This window comes from Mus caroli, unplaced genomic scaffold (assembly GCF_978045245.1).
Source record: "Mus caroli unplaced genomic scaffold, Mus_caroli_1 scaffold_6, whole genome shotgun sequence".
NCBI classification, from domain to species: domain Eukaryota; kingdom Metazoa; phylum Chordata; class Mammalia; order Rodentia; family Muridae; genus Mus; species Mus caroli.
Genome location: NW_028227261.1, coordinates 72,072,182 through 72,084,685, shown reverse-complemented (window position 1 = coordinate 72,084,685; position 12,504 = coordinate 72,072,182). Strand labels below are relative to the sequence as shown.

The following is a 12,504-nucleotide window of genomic DNA, read 5'->3' as shown; positions in this document are numbered from 1 at the left end:
GAAGAACAGACTACCACAAAGTACCACTAGATAACAAACTTCACACAAAGATTTATTGGGAAAGACAACAAGGTGCTACCTGTTCTCAGGAGGGAAGCTGCAGAACTGAGCAAGAGGCAGCCTTTATATTGGGTTTTTCCAAGGTAGAGATTTCCAGGGTACAGATTGATAGGATTTCAAGCTCTGATCTTAGGGTGAGCCCAGTGATTGGGTTTTGGTGGAATTCAAATCCCAAAGTGAACTTGGGCCTTTTATGTTACATTATAAAAACCAACACACTCACTGAGCCATTCCTGTAGCATAGCTTTTTCTCTAGTTAACAAAGCTGTCATCTAAACTGATTTCGGTAGCATCCCCAAATAAGCATAATGGTAAGAAAGCACAACTTGTCTCCCAACTGGGTAATGCACAGAAAGGGGCTGTGTTGGCTTTAGTTCTCCTTGGAGAGTGCCACTAAAATGCTCCATAAAAGCAGAGATTTGTGTGTTCTTCACTTTCCTATGTCCTGATCTTCCAAAATCTAGCACAAAACAGATGTTCAATAAACATTAAAAAACATTTTTTTTTTTTTGAGACCGGGTCTCACTATATAGACCAGGTTATCCTTGAACTTAACAGTATCCTCTGCCTCCCGAGTGCTGAGATTAAAGTTGAGAGCCACTATGGTTTGCTCAGTAAATACTTTATGATTGAATATATATAAATACATTATCAAGGACAAGAAAAACTTAAAGTGAGGAGACATTAGCAGTGAAGAATCGCACTAGCAAAGTGCAAGATGAAAGCGCCCCTAACCACTGAGCCAACTTTCCAGCCCTTCAATTATAGTTTTAAAGAGAAAAATTTCCCCCCTCACAGTTGCCTATAAGTTGACCACTGCTTCTCTCCTTCTGAACCCCTCAGTATTCTTTCTCGTCTGGTAGTATTAGTAACAACCCAAAGGTACAGTATTCTCTAAGGGCAATGTTGATGTCTTTACAGTCTACAGAGGACTAAAGGGGGTCTTATATCATGGGCCTGGTATAAAGTTACACTGTCAACTTTGACTACAAAGTTGTTCATTTCTCTAGCAGGAGTTATGATATTTAAACCCATCTTAGTTACTTTCCTATTATCGTAAGACACCATGACCAAGGCAATTTATAAAAGAAAGTGTTTAATTTGGGCTTATGGTTTCAGAGGGTTAGAGTCCATGATGGTGGAGCAAGGGCGTGGTGGGAGGAACAGCTAAGAGCTCACATATTGATTCACAAGTAGGATGCAAAGAGAGTGAGACACACTGGGAATGGCAGGAATCTTTTGAAACCTCAAAACCCATCCCCAGTGACATACCCTCTCTAACAAGGCCACATCTCCTAGTCCTTCCCAAAGAGTTCCACCAACTGGGGACCAAGTATTCAAACATACGAGCTTACAGGGGCCATTCTCATCCAAACCTCAAAAGACATACACTGAAATGTGACGTTTCCTAAGGTCGGAAACAAACATGGCTGAAAGCAGTCCACTGTGGACTTACATGGCTCCCAACTTTCCCTCACTGCTGAGGATGGCTCTATTAGCACCACTGTTTCCTTTGTTCTTTGGGAACAAAGTCTTTCCATGGCAGACAATTTTTCTTCCTGGAGAATTTTTTTATCCATTTGAGACTTAACCAGAAAGTCTGCAGCGAGCTCTGGAAGAGGAAACACGTGTGGAGTGGGACCATATCTGCATACTTTTCAGATACTTCTCAAAATTCTCCAAACCTCATCACAGAGACGGTTGATCAAATGGATGTAAGTGCCTTACTTTTGCTGCTTTAACAAAGACTGTCGCAGTGAGTTTCTCAAATAGAAAATCTGAGCCAAGGCTGGAGAGATGGCTCAGTGGTTAAGACCACTGGCTGCTTTTTTAGAGGTCCTGAGTTCAATTCCCAGCAACCACTTGGTGGCTCACAACCATCTGTAGTGGGATGCGATGCCCTCTTCTGGTGTGTCTGAAGACAGCTACAGTATATGTCATATAAATATAATAAATCTTTAAAAAAGAAAGAAAGAAAGAAAAAAAGAAAGAAAGAAAATTAGAGCTCCTGATTCCTATGATTTTCAAGTTTGAGCTGAGTAATATTAGGAAAGCCCTAAAAGCCAGAGAAACAACTAGAACGGTAGGACATAGCAGCAGGATATGATCACATTAAGGCAGTTTCCTGTAGGGTACGTTTCCTCCATTTCTCATTCTCTCGATCTTTGAGATCTGCTCTTGTCACATAGCCAGGGCTGGACTGAAACTCACTTTGTAACCTACGTTGGCCTTCAACTTGTCATTCTTCTGCTGCAACCTCTGGAGTGCTGGGGCAATAGGCTCATGGCACCATGCCTTGCTCTTTCCTTGGTTTGAAAGTTCATTTCTTTTTTATTTAAATACCACCAGTTGACCTTTCCCCTCACCTTGGAAAGGGTATCTTAGTTGCATCATCCAAGTTTTGTGTCCTGAAGGGAGCTACTAGGAACATTTGTGTGCAGGAGTCTGTGTGAATACGTTTCCCAAAGCCCATGATTGCTAGATTACATAATAAGGGTATGTTGAGTTTTATAAAACAAACAAAATAAAAATAAAAATGGATAAAGTGTCTTTCAAAGTAGCTGTAGCATCTTGTTTCCTACCAGGGGTGACGATTTCTCTCTTTCTTTGTCCTTTCCTTTCCTTTCCTTTCCTTTCCTTTCCTTTCCTTTCCTTTCCTTTCCTTTCCTTTCCTTTCCTTTCCTTTCCTTTCCTTTCCTTTCCTTTCCTTTCTTCTCCTCTCTTCTCTCTCTCTTCCTTCCTTCCTTTCTTCCTTCCTTCCTTCCTTTCTTTCTTTCTTTCTTTCTTTCTTTCTTTCTTTCTTTCTTTCTTTCTTTCTTTTTCCTTTCCGTTCCTTTCTTCTCATCTCCTCTCTTCTTTCTTTCTTTCTTTCTTTCTTTCTTTCTTTCTTTCTTTCTTTCTTTCTTTTTTGAAACAGGGTCTCATAATGTAGCCTTGGCTGTCCTGGAACTTGAGAGATCCATTTGCCTCTGCCTCCCAAGTGCTGGGTTGGCAGTGTTCCAGATTTCTGTTATCCTGATAGGTGTGTAGTGGTTATCTTCTCATCTGACACAGAATGCAGAATGTCTTTTTTTATTTTTTTAAAGATTATATTTCATGTATGTGAGTACACTGTAACTGTCTTCAGACACACCAGAGGAGGTCATTGGATCCTGTTACAGATGGTTGTGAGTCACCATGTGATTGCTGGGAATTGAACTCAGGACCTTTTGGAAAAGCAGTCAGTGCTCTTGACTGCTGAGCCAGTTCTCCAGTTCTCTGTAGAATGCCTTTTCATATAATTGTTTCTGTATATCTTCTTAGGTGAGATCTTCAATAAAATCTTTGTTTCAAAAATATTTTTATCACACACACATTAAATAAATTTTTAATTTAATATATGAGTATCTGCATGTATACCTGCATGCTAGAAAAGATTTCACTATAGATGGTTGTGAGCCACGATGTGGTTGCTGGGAACTGAACTCAGGACCTCTGGAAGAGGCAGCCAGTGCTCTTAACTGCTGAGCCATCTCTCCAGCTTGATCTTTTTATATATTTATACCACATGCCTGTGGAGGTCAGAAGAGGGCGCCACATTTGGATCTGGAGTTACAGATGTTTGTGAGCTGCCATGTGGATGCTGGGAACTGCATCCCAGGTCCTCTGCAAGGGCAGAATGACGTCATAGCCACTGAGCAGTATCTCCAGCTTATTTAGTTCCAGCTTTAAATCTTTTCTTCAGATTTTATTTATTTTTTAATTTTTGAGTTTTTGAGATAGGGTTTCTTTATGTACTTTTAGCTGTCCTAGAACTCACTCTGTAGATCATGCAGGCCTTGAACTCACAGAGATCCACTTGCTCCTGCCTCCTGAATGTGAATTTAAAGGTGTGTGACACCATTACCCTGCCCAAACTTTCTTTCTTTCTTTCTTTTTTTTTTTTTAAAAAGAGGATCTTCTATTATTATTATTATGTGTATAACTACATGGTAGTTGTCTTTAGACACACAGAAAGGGCATTAAACCCCATTACAGATAGTTGTGAGCCACCATGTGGTTGCTGGGAATTGAACTCAGGACCTCTGGAAGAGCAGTCAGTGTTCTTAACCACTGAGCCATCTCTCCAGCCCCCAAACTTTCTTATTATTGAGTTTTAAGTGTTCTTTTTATATTTTGGGATACTAAAGACTTAACTTGGTTTTCTGTAAAACCATTTTAAAAATCACTAGCTACGCCAGGCGTGGCGGCGTATGCCTTTCATCCCAGCACTCGGGAGGCAGAGGCAGGCAGATTTCTGAGTTCGAGGCCAGCCTGGTCTACAAAGTGAGCTAGCTCCAGGACAGCCAGGGACAGCCAGGGCTACACAGAGAAACCCTGTCTCAAAAAACAAACAAACAAACAAACAAACAAACAATCACTAGCAACTACCAAAACAAATGGTAAAGATATATTGCATTTGTAGGAGTTAGGTATCAGTGGCTGGGAAAAAATACACAGCTAAGGGAAACTTATGAAAGGAGTTTCCTTGGCAATACATGGTAGGCATGGTGGAAGGAGTTCACATCCTCAACTACAGGTGTACAGCAGATTGGAAGGGGAGGCTTTAAGCACCCAAAGCCCTCCCAACGTGGGGCACTTCCTTCAGCAAGGCCTCACCTCCTAAGCATCCCCAAACAGTGCTATCAACTAGGACCAAGTGTGTATGAAACCCTAGAGAGGACATGTCTCAGTTAAGATGCCACAGCACTGTTCAAAAAGTGGAATAAGTCATGTGTGGAGACACAGACCTTTAATCTTAACCATAGCACTCAGGAGGCAGAGGTGTAGCTCTGAGAGTTCGAGGCCAGCTTGGGCTACATAGTAAGTTCCAGGACAGCCAGGGCTCCATAGAGAGATCCTGTCTCAAAACAACATGAAAAAATAAAAAAGGAAAGAAAATTGGAATAAATGTGGAGTTACTTAGCATATAACTAGGCACATTGTATATGCTTTATATTGGTACCTGTATTTAAAGCCTTCATATTAAACTGTGTGTGTTAAGACTTCATCTAAGCCTATGCGTACATCTTTTCATGGCTATCCCCAGTTGCATGTTTTCCATTGCCAGTATGAATGAGAAGGAAGCTCTACTGTAGACCTGGAGGAAGCATTGCTGAAAAGGCAACATTTATTGCTGGAAGCTGATAAATGGCCTTTGATTGACACAGGAGAAGTTTGAGTTTTATCCTGTCAGCAACGTGGTGACCACCAGAATTAATCAAGACAGCTACACAGTCAAGAGCTATGCTTCATAAAGGAAATTTCTGTTAGAGCATATGGAGGGAACAAAGAGCCAGAGCCACCCAGAGCAACAATTATGCCAAAGCTTTTCCTTTCTAAGACCTGATACCAAACACCAGCCTAACGAAGCACCTGGTGCCCGAGGTTACAGAGGGGTCACGGGGAGTGAATGGGGCTTAGCCCTGGGGCTCATACAGGGAAATCTGCTTGACAGGGCAGAACCATGCATGGGCCTCTAGGCCTCCTTTTCATTTTTTTTTTTTCGTATTTTTCCATCCTTAAATCTTATAGTCGTCAATTTAAAAATGCCCTGAGTGTTCATTCCTAAGTGCACAGGACAAGGGAATGAGTGACTGACTACAAGTGTCTGGGTAGAAACAGGTACCAGACCCAGCTTTTAGCAGCAGGCACAGAGAGAAGACAGAAGGCAGAGAGGAAGACAGAATTTTTGAATGTAGGATCTGAGATCTTGAAGAAAAAGAAAAAAGATAATTCTGTATGTCTTTTGTTTTTTCTGTTTTTTTTTGTTTTTTGTTTTTTGTTTTTTGTTTTTTTGGCCTGAGAGTTTAAGTTTTATGAACAGGCAGAGGAGTAGTTTGGGCAATTCATGATAAACTGAGAAAGTTAAGTTTTAGATATTTTGATGTCAATACTACCAGCTAAGAACGGCATGTGGCACAAGCCTGTAAGCCCAGCACTGGGATGCTAAGACACAATGATCACCAGGCCAGCTTGGGCTGTGTAGCAAGACCCCGCCTAAAACAGGGACGGAAACAAACCTCAGGATCACCACTATTACCACAGCACAATACTGTGGGGCAGTAAAGCAGAACTGTTGAAATAAGAATTAAAAATTCAAACTCAGATATAAACAATCAAAGTTCAGGACCTTAGCATTCACTTCCGCAGGACCAAATAAGCTTGTCAGGTACCAAGTGAAGGCTGAGGCCGCTTTACTGGCAGTAAGACAGTGAGAGGCGAGAAAGTATTTATTGATCCTCATATATGTGGGAGAGAAATCTGAGGCGGCTCAGAAAACCAAGGGGTGTTGGATTTGGTGATGATGTCTTTACTGAGGTTGAAAGCTGCTTTGAGGGAGTGGTGGGGTTGGATCTACTTGTCTCTCCAACGGGCTGGGAGAAAGGGAGGGGGCTGAGGTGACCAGGAAAGACAACCAGAAGTGGGTTAGAGAGCGTCTCACTATAGATAGTCTTTACCCAAGCAGGGGACCAAGGAAAACGAACCTGTAACCACCAGGGAAAAAGAGAAACCCTCTAAGGACTCCCAGGTGATCGGATTTATTGTGTAATTACTATAATTTTCATTAGCTTTGTTGCTAATACGACCTGAAAGGCTCTCTGTGATCTGAGTTGAGCATATTTCTCTAGCAGATCTTTCATATTTTTCTCCCCTGCACCCAAAGTTTCTATTTTGTCAAAATTCTCATGCTTTTTTTTTTTTTTTTTTTTCCCTGTTCCAATTTGTTGTTACTTTGGTGAACCTATTGCTCTACTTTCTTACTCTAGACTTTACATGCTCCACAAATTGCTTCCCTGTACTCAAGGTTGACTAGCAGTTCTTTTCTCGGATCCCTGTGGCATTTGTACTTTATAGCTGGTATTTCTATTACCTAGCTCCATGCTGGGGACATGTGCTGTACTCTACACATGCTAAAGACAGAGTAAATGAACTTTGTAAGGATTCATATCAAGCAGCTTTTCTTTAAAAAGTGTACAATGTAATAGATCAGCTATGTTTGCAATGTAACACTCCCTTCTGTGATGTTCCTAAAACATGATGAGCTGATGTGTGTGTGTGGCCCATGATTTGTATCCCCAGTGCTCCGGAGGCTAAGGCAGGGGATCCAGAATTTGGGGCCTGATTGGGCTACATAGGGAACTAGAAAAACCCACCCAGACTAAACCAAGAAAACAAAACAACAACAAAATCACCTCCCTCCAAACAAAAATCTTTCAAATAACAAAACTAAGCCGTATACAAATTTTAAAAAACTCTCATCTTCCAGGACCATCAGGCCACACAGAGAAACCCATGGCGGTGGTGAATGTAATCTTCTTTATTGTAATTCTCCATTTGATTCCTAAGTAGAGAGGGCTACTTTTGTTTCCTTCAGTTTGTTTTCGAAGCAGTTATCTTTTCTGGCTAAAGCCTTAAGAAGCAAGGAAAACCTTTTAAAAACCAAACAATTGACCTCAAACCAATTAAAGTTTCTCAGCAATGCAAGAACCAAAGTTTTAATCTACTTGCTCTTAGGACTGTTCTCTTTCCAGAGCGAGAGCAGGCGAGAACCCCAACACCTGGTTCAGGCTGATTACAACCAACCCGGGACAAGTTTAGCATAAAAGGCTCATTTTGTATGAACACTTGTGGAAAGAAGGTAGTGGCGGCAGGGATAAAAACCTTTCATCAAAATCCTGCCATTTTGTATTGTTCTTTAGGGAATAGGCTTTCAAAAGCCAAGGAACAAAAGAGGATTTGCTTTTCCAATCCTCTGAAGCGGCTACAAGGCGAACCAAAGCTCTTTATAAATTGTGGGCGAGGAGGGGGAGGGGCTGAAATCTAGCAGACATGGAGCACAAGGCGAGGCTCCAAGGCCTTATTTGCCAATGAATCCGGTTCTGCGATATTTGTAATCAAAGACGCTCAGCAGCATCAGAGCACCGACCTACATTCTATCCACCCAAGCCGAAATACAAAAGAAATCGATGGGAGGAGGAGACTGCAGGAGGAGGGCGCTGAGAGTCTGCCACCTGTGCCGAAGCCCGGGCACTCTCCCTGGGGACCCTGGCATCGGCCGCGGTCCTAGCGGGTTTCTCGGGCGGAGAGCCAGCTAAGAAGGCGTTTACAGAGCAGGAACAGGCTGTTGCCCTCTGTAAGCAGGGAAAAGGGGTCCGAGGCTAGAAATGTGCACGCCAAACAAGGAGAAGGCACAGCATGCCGGCGCTTGAGCGCGCATGGGGTGGAATGCGCCCCCGAGCCACCCGTGTGCTCTGCGCACGCGCAACCCACCCCTGGCGCATGCGCAATCTACCCCGCCTGCCGCGGGAGCGCGCCCGCGGTTTCCGGCCCGCGCTTCTCTTCCAGCGCGAGCCCGAGTTCTCTGAGTACGCGCGTATCCTGGAGCTGGGGCTCGGGCGTCGGGCGGGACGCTGGGGACGCGGAGGCGAGGGGCGGGCCTGCCGGGGCGGGGCCAGGGAGGCGGAGAAAGTCGCGGCTGCCCAGAGCCCCGTCGCGTGTTCCCGGCCCCCGGAAGTGGCCGTTGTAAACTTCACCTCGTAGACTTTCTTTTTTTTTTTTTTTTTTTTTTTTTTTTAGGTTTTTCTCCATCCTGGCCTTAGAGTCCATCGGCTTATCCCAGTTGTCACTCTTTCTCCTGAGGGTTGCCTGACCTCCCACCCACCCCGAGACCTGAAGCTGCCTGGGGGTCGTGGGTGTGCAGGGTGGACCACGCGAGTCCGAGGTAACCGCGGGCTGTGGGTGCAATGGTGACTGGCGCCCGGGACCGGGAGGTGCTGAGAGGAGACTGGGCTTGCAGAGAGGACCCGGCTGAGGGCTGCTAGCTGGTGCTGACACGCCTCCAGCTCAGTGGCCGAGGCTCTCCGCCCACCAAGAGGAAGCCGAGCATCTTCGCTGTACTCTGAGGACCGGTGGGGACTAGAGTCCTCGGAGCTCTTTGGGATCAGTACCCAAGGATGATCACTTTTGTGTGTGTGTGTTTTACCTTCCTTTCATTTAAATGCTAACCACACTTTAGGCACCCTACAAACGTTTGATAAGCAAAACAATGAGTTACGCAACTTCTGCCTACCACCTACCTTGGCTTTTAGAAAAGTCAGCTGTGAGTTTTTAAAGTTGAATTTTGTGTACAAGTACACACCCCTTTGACTTTTTAATCATTTACGATATTCATATTAGTCACATACATAACTTAGAGACGATATCAAACAGCTTCTAAGATTTTGCACGTTGATGTTTTATACTCCTCTTGGTATTGGAGAAAAGAAACTACCGTTTTGTTATTTGTATTTAACGGTGCTTAGTAACGACCAAACTGTGATAGAGCCGGAAATGCAATCCTTTCCAGATAAAGGCAGAGGAATGCAGGCAGTGCAGCGAGATTCTAGGGAAAGTGAAGGCGGTTGTCTTAGCTTGGAGCTTGTGTGTAAATCCTGGCTCAGCCATTTATTAGCTGTGACAGGCAAATCACCTGTCACCTGGACCTTAGGTTCTTTATGTCAGATAAGCAGAGTGGGCTTAGTCTTTCAGACTCCGTTTACTTTTTGTTTGTTTGAGTTTCTTTGTCTTAGGCGTGTTTTATGGAGAGAATCACACATCTTCACCTCTCTTTTTTCAGAGATGGGATGAAAGGTGGTTGAGACTGAACAAGAATCACGGGCACAAAAGTGTTCTGCTATTTGAGCTGCACTCAACTCTGAAGTGCCCCCCTTGCCAAGTGAACCGTGTAACTGCTTATAGTCCCACACAGGTGTCACGACTAATGAATGCAAAACTGCATAGACAAAAAAAAAAAAAAAAAAAAAAAAAAGGTGGATTTCGTGTTAGGGAATCAAGCTCTTTCCTCTCGATGAGTAAAGAAAACAATATCATTTGGTTAGAAACCCAAACTGAGAAGGTAGTGGAAGTGCTGTGACACAGGTTGCATTCCTTTCATCCATCTTTAAACAAGAGCGAAAAGGGTCGAGGGGCTGACTTAAATAGTTGATGAAACCTGGTGCTTGTTGGTGAGTTGGTGTTCATCAGTTTAAAGGGGCGGGGGTGGGAGGTGGGCAGGAGAAGCTAGGCTGTGTGCCCATCCAGATAAGCATGTTTTCTTGGTACAGAATCATTAGAAGTCATCAAGATGTGAGTATGACTTTTAATTCTTGTAGTGAGTATCTTGGTACAAATCATTCAATCTCTGGGAAACCTAGTTTTCTCATCTGTGAAATGGGCAAATAGTCTCTGGGAGGATGGTGGGATCAAGCATGCGTAGTTAGTTAGTTGCGTGTGTGGCACATAGTAAGTGTTCCATACTAGGCCCTGACTCTTCACCCAGCCCCTTTCTCTCTGAGCTGTGTGACCGAGAGGTGAGCATGCAGCGAAGGGACAAGAGGAGGGCTTGAAGGGTAGGAAAACTTGTACTAAGATGGCCAATGAGTCGGAAAAGGCTGGGGTGATGCACCCACTTTGCTTTTGCAAAATGTGGGGTAAAATTTTTTCTTTAAGGTAAGTTTTTCTTTTTCCTTTTTTTTTTTCTTTTTATTCAGTCTCAGTAGAGACTGTCAAAAATTGCCAATGCCGACTTTATTTCAAGTCGTCATGGCGGGGTATTGGGAAAAGTTTTCAATTAGCAATAATTGCGCCTCAGATAAACCTCATGGACTACAATACTGCCACTTCGTAAAGCTAAGGAAAGTTTTCTTCAAGTGTGGTTTAATTAATTAATTAGTTAATTATTATTATTTTTTTACCTTGCTTGAGTTGTCTTTTTTATGGTTCTGGGAAAAGAACTTGGATATTTCCCTATTCAGGAACTTGTATTATCCCTAACAGCTTTTTCTTTTCTTTTCTTTTCTTTTCTTCTCTCTTCTTTCCTTTTCTTCCTCTTTTTTCTTTCACTTTATTTCTAAATGATTATTCTTTCTTTCTTTCCTATTCATTTTTATTCTGTGTACATGAGTGTTTTGCCTAGTACGTATGTCTGTACACTATGTGTATGCAGTGCAGTACCCTCATAGGCCAGAAGAGGGCTTTTGATCTCCGGAACTGGATTTACAGCTAGATGGTTGTAAGCTGCCATGTGGGTGCTGGGAATTGAACAGGTTTCTCTGGAAGCAGCCAGTACCCCTTAATGGCTGAACCATCTCTCCAGCCTCCTCTTTTTTAAAAAATATAATTTTACTTATTATGTGTGAGTGTATGTACATATATGGTGGGGAGCAAGCCTCTGCTACTGAGTGCATATGTAGATCAGTTGTCAGCTTTGTGGAGTTGGGTTTCTCTTACTTTATGTGGGTTCTAGGGCTAGAACACACATCAGTAGGCTTGCATAGCAATCACCTTTATCTGATGAGCTGTCCTGTAAGCCCTCTACTTGGTTATTCTTAAAAAGAAAACTCATTTTATCATTATTATTAATTATTTGTTATTATTAAAATTATGGGTATGTTTGTGTTATTGTGTATATATTTGTGCATGAGTGGACTCAGAAGAGAGTGTAAGGTCCTCTAGAGCTGAAGTTAGAGGCAGTTGTGAACTGCCATGGGTGCTGAAAGTCAAACTTACATCTGAGAATGAAAACTTCATGTTCTTCCTTTCTTTCTTTCTTTTTTTAATTTATTCATTTATTATATGTAACTACACTGTAGCTGTCTTCAGACACTCCAGAAGAGGGAGTCAGATCTCATTACTGGTGGTTGTGAGCCACCATGTGGTTGCTGGGATTTGAACTCAGGACCTTTGAAAGAGCAGTCAGTGCTCTTATCCGCTGAGCCATCTCGCCAGCCCCGAACTTCATGCTCTTAACTGAGATGTCTCTCTGGCCCTTGGCTATTCTTCACCCATCTTCCATAATTTGTTACATCCTTTTGACGCCTTTTGCTTCCTTCCTTCACCTTGAAGTTTAATACTTTGTCACAAGATGTATTTTTTCTTTTTTAACTGTGTTTGCATGTACATTTGTGTGGAGTATGTGTGTGGAGTATGTGTGTGGAGTATGTGCATGTTCCCTGGGGGCCAGCCCAGAGGCTGGAGTGTCAGGTGGTTGTGCGCTGTGCTGTGCTTGCTAGAACCTGACCTGGAGTCCTTTGTAAGAACAGCCTGTGCTCTTAACCATTGAGCTATCCTTCCAGAACCCATTTTCCCTGTTCTTTATTTCTCCTTTGGGGCATTTTGTCCCATTAGCTTTTATGCTCCCCTCAATTTAATTTTCATGACTCAAATGAAGTTTTCTTTTATTTCTAGTTCTTTCTAATTCTTGTCACTGTCCCATTTAAATTTTTATTTATTTATTTATTTATTTATTTATTTTTTGTCTTTGGAGACAGTGTCTCACTATGTAGCTCTGGGTGGCCTGGAACGAACTATGTAGACTAGGTTGACCTAAAATCCACGGAGATCCATTCATCTCTGCCTTTCAGGTGCTGGGATTAAAGACTGAGC

At 42.9% G+C, this 12,504-nt stretch overlaps 1 protein-coding gene and 1 non-coding gene across 4 annotated transcripts in view; one reads left to right on the top strand and one right to left on the bottom strand.

Moving 5' to 3' along the window:
• The first annotated feature begins 8,667 nt into the window (after positions 1-8,667).
• Positions 8,668-12,504, top strand: part of Ccdc171 (coiled-coil domain containing 171) — a 366,744-nt gene continuing 362,907 nt past the window's right edge. For all 3 annotated transcript variants that reach the window (XM_085839201.1, XM_085839202.1, XM_085839200.1), the window contains exon 1: positions 8,668-8,803. The gene's annotated coding sequence lies outside the window, so the exon portion shown is untranslated. The remainder of the gene's footprint in view (positions 8,804-12,504) is intronic.
• Positions 10,611-10,751, bottom strand: LOC115031061 (U4 spliceosomal RNA). The gene has a single exon (XR_003836628.1). It is a non-coding gene; the product is annotated as a U4 spliceosomal RNA (small nuclear RNA).